The sequence below is a fragment of the Colobus angolensis genome, unplaced genomic scaffold (genome assembly GCF_000951035.1).
Source record: "Colobus angolensis palliatus isolate OR3802 unplaced genomic scaffold, Cang.pa_1.0 Scaffold89, whole genome shotgun sequence".
NCBI classification, from domain to species: domain Eukaryota; kingdom Metazoa; phylum Chordata; class Mammalia; order Primates; family Cercopithecidae; genus Colobus; species Colobus angolensis.
In genome coordinates this window covers 5,422,040-5,426,588 of record NW_012122820.1, presented here as the reverse complement: position 1 = coordinate 5,426,588, position 4,549 = coordinate 5,422,040, and positions in this window count along the sequence as shown.

Genomic DNA, 4,549 nt, shown 5'->3' with positions numbered 1-4,549 from the left:
TGTTATATTCTAGGAGTTTTATAGTTTTGCATTTTACATTTAGATCTATGATCCATCTTGAGTAAATTTTTGTGAAAGGTATAAGGTCTGTTTAGATTCATTTTTCTCCACATGGATGTCCAAGTATTCCAGCACCATTTGTTGAAAGGATTGTCTTTTCTCCATTACATTGCCTTTGCTCCTTTGTCAAAAGCAATTGACTATATTTATGTCAGTCTATTTTTGAGCTCTCTATTCTATTCCATTGATCTCTTTGTCTCTTCTTTCACCAATACTGCACCGTCTCAATTAGTATAGCTTTATAGTGACTCTTGATGTCCTGTCTATTCTCCAACTTAGTTCTCCTTCAATATTTTGTCGGCTATTCTGGGTCTTTTGCTTTTCCATATAAACTTTAGAATAAGTTTGCTGATATCTATAAAACAATTTACTGGGATTTTAATCGATATTGCATTCAATCTACAGATTAGGTTGGGAAGAATGGACATTTTGATAATATTGAGTCTTCCTATCCATGAACATAAAATGTCTCTCCATTTGTTAATTTTTGATATCTTTCATTAGAGTTTTGTAGTTTTCCTCATAAAGCTCTTATACATACTTTGTTATGTTTATACCTAAGTATTTCCATTTTATGGGTGCCAATGTAAATATTTTTTTTTTCTGAGACAGAGTCTCATTCTGTTGCCCAGGATGGAGTGCAATGGCGCGACCTTGGCTCACTGCAACCTCCACCTCCCGGGTTCAAGTGATTCTCCCACCTCAGCATCCCAAGTAGCTGGGATCACAGGTGCCTGCCATTATGCCTGGCTAAGTTTTTTGTATTTTTAGTAGGGACAGGGTTTCGCCATGTTGGCCAAACTGATCTCGAACTCCTTACCTCATGATCCTCCCTCCTCGGCTTCCCAAAGTGCTGGGATTACAGGCGTGAGCCACTGCACTAGTCGATAATGTGTTTTTAATTTCAAATTCCGCTTGTTCATTGCTGACATATAGGAAAGTGATGAACTTTTGTACATTAACCTTGTATCCTGCAACCTGTTATTATTGCTTGTTAGTTCTAGGAGAGTTTTTTGTTGATTTTTCAAAAGTTTTTCTCCATATACAATAATATTATCTGCAAACGAAGACGGTTTTCTTTCTTCCTACCCAATCTGTATACCTTTTCTTTCTTGTTTCATCACATGAACTAGAACTTCCAGTATGAGTTGAAAAGCAGTGATTAGAGGAGACATCCTTTCCTTATTTCTGACGGTAATGGGAAAGCATCTAGTTTCTCACCATTAAGTATGATGTTAACTCTTGGGCATTTGTAAATGTTCTTTATTAAGTTGAGAAAGTTCTCCTCCATTCCTAGTATACTAAGAGTTTTCTTTATTATGCATAGATGTTGGATTTTGTCAAATGCTTTTTCTGCATTTTATGACATAATTATGTGATTTTTCTTTGTTAGCCTATTAATGTGATTGATTACACTAATTGGTTTTTGAATGTTGAAACAGACTTGCATACCTCAGGTAAACTGCATTTGGTTCTGGTATAAAATTCTTTGTATAAATTAATGGATTCAATTTGCTAATATTTCACTGAGAATTTTTGCATCCACTTTCATGAGAGATGTTAGTATGTGATTTTCTTTTCTTGAATGCCCTTGCCTGGATTTGGTTTAGAGTAGTGTGGGCCTCATAGAATGAATTTTAAAATATTCCCTCTTTTTATCTTCTGGAAGAGTTTGTAGTGAATTGGTATAATTTCTTTCTTAAGTGTTTGGGAGAATTCACCAGATAAATCTGTAAGGGCCTAGTGCTTTCTGTTTTAGAAGATTATTAGTTATTAATTCAATTTCTTTTAGTGGAGATAGGCCTATTTAGGTCTATTTTTCTTTGTTGGTTTTTTTTTTTTTGAGACAGCGTCTCGCTCTGTTGCCCAGGCTGGAGTGCAGTGGCCGGATCTCAGCTCACTGCAACCTCCGCCTCCCGGGTTCACGCCATTCTCCTGCCTCAGCCTCCCGAGCAGCTGGGACTACAGGCGCCCGCCACCTCGCCCGGCTAGTTTTTTGTATCTTTTTAGTAGAGACGGGGTTTCACCGGGTTAGCCAGGATGGTCTCGATCTCCTGACCTCGTGATCCGCCCGTCTCGGCCTCCCAAAGTGCTGGGATTACAGGCTTGAGCCACCGCGCCCGGCCTGTTGGTTTGTTTTTCTATGTTGGTTTGTTTTTGTTTTAGCAGACTGTGTCTTCTAAGGACTTGAATAATTTTACCTAAGTTGTCAAATATGTGAGCATAGAGTTGTTCATCATTTTCCTTTATTATCCTTTTAATGTCCTTGGAACTTGTAGTGATGTGCCCTCTTTCACTTCTTATATTAGCAATTTGTGTCTTTTCTCTTTTTTTCTTAGTTAGCTTGGCAAAAGGCTTATATATTTTATCAATCCATTCCAAAAATCAGCTTTTGGTTTTGTTGATTTTCTCTATTGATTTTCTCTTTTCAATTTCATTAATTTCAACTATAATTTTTATTATATTTTTCACTTCATTTGGATTTTATTTTCTATTCTTTTTCTAGTTTCCTAAGGTGAAAGCTAGATTATTGATTTTTAGATATTTCTTCCTTTCAAATACATGAATTCAATTCTGTAAATTTCCCTAAAGCACTGCTTTCACTGCATCCCACCATTTTCAGTAAGTTGTCTTTTCATTTTTATTTAGTTAAAAGTATTTTTACACTTATCTTGAAATTTTTTCTTTGACCCATGTGTTATTTAGAAGCACATTGTTTAATCTCCAAGTATTTGGGGATCTTCCATCTGTAGTTCTGTTATTGATTTCTAGTTTAATTCCATTACAGTCTGAGAGCAGACATTATGTTATTTCCATGCTTTCACATTTTTTCAGGTGTGTTTTATGGCCTGAATATCCCATGCATGTTTGAGAATAATGTGAAATTTGCTGTTGTTAGATGGAGTCGTCTATAGATGTAAATTATATTCAGATGATTGATGTTGCTGTTGAGTTCAACTATGCCATAACTGATTTTCTGCCTGCTAGAACTGTCTATTTCTGATAGAGGGGTGCTGAAGTCTCTACCTATAATAGTGGATTCATTTATTAAGAATTGCTATGTCTTCCTGGAGTATTGACACCTTCATCATTTTATAATGTCCTGCTTCATCTAAGTTTTCTTGCTCTGAAGTCTGCACAGTCTGAAATTAATATAGCTACTCCCACTTTATTTTGATTAGTACTAACATAGTATTTCTTTCTCCACTCCTGAACTTCTCATCTATATATGTTTTTGTATTTAAAGTGGATTTCTTGTAGACAACAGACAGTTGGGTCTTGTTTTTGGATCCACGCTGACAGTCTCTGTCTTTTAATTAGTCTATTTAGACTATTGGTGTTTACAGTGATTATTGGTATCATCGAATTAATATCTCCATATTTGTTACTTTATTTCTATTCATTGCCCTTGGTATTTGTTCCTATTTTTGTTGCCTGCTCTTTTTATGCCTTTTTTAGTTTTAGTTGAACATTTTATATAATTCTCTTTTCTCTCATTTCTTAGCATATCAACTGTATATTTTTTTACTTTTTTTCCAGTGGTTGCACTAGTGTTTGCAACATACGTTGACAATAAATTCAAGCCCATTTTTACTTTTTGCTTTTGTTTGTTTATTTAACTTTTTTTTTTAAATAGAGATGAGGTCTCACTATGTTGACCAGGCTGGTTTCAAACTCCTGGCCTCAAGCTATCCTCTTACCTCAGCCTCCCAAAGTGCTAGAATTACAGGTGTGAGTCATCATGCCCATCCTCAGGATCACTTTCTTTTGTTTGTTTGTTTGTTTTGAGATGGCATCTCACTGTGTCACCCACGCTGGAATGCAGTGGCACAATCTCGGCTCACTGCAACCTCTGACTCCCAGGTTCAAGCGATTCTCCTGCCTCAGCCTCCTGAGTAGCTGGGATTTCAGGCATGTACTGCCACACCTGGCTAATTTTTTGTATTTTTTAGTAGAGAAGGGGTTTCACCATGTTGGCCAGGCTGGTCTCAAACTCCTGACCTTAAGTGATCTGCCCACCTCAGCCTCCCAAAGTGCTGGGATTACACGCGTGAGCCACCGTGCCCAGCCCTATTTACCTATTAAAGAACATATGAATTGCTTTCAAGTCTTAACAATTATGAATGAAGCTGGTATGGACTTTTGTATGCAAGTTTTGTGTGGACATTAAGTTTTCAGTTCATTTGGGTTAATACAAAGAAGTGTGATTGCTGATGAGAGTTATGTTTTGTTCTTTTTATAAACTTACAAACAATATTCCAAAGTAGCTATACCATTTTACATTTCTACCAGCAATGGATGAGTGTTGCTATTATTCCACATATTCACTGGCATTTGGTGTGGTATTTTGGATTTTTGCCCTTCTAATAGATATGCCCTTCTAACAGATATCCCTACATATCCAATAGATATCCCTACATATCCAATAGATATGTTAATATCCAATAGATATCCCTACATATCCAATAGATATGTTAATATCCAATAG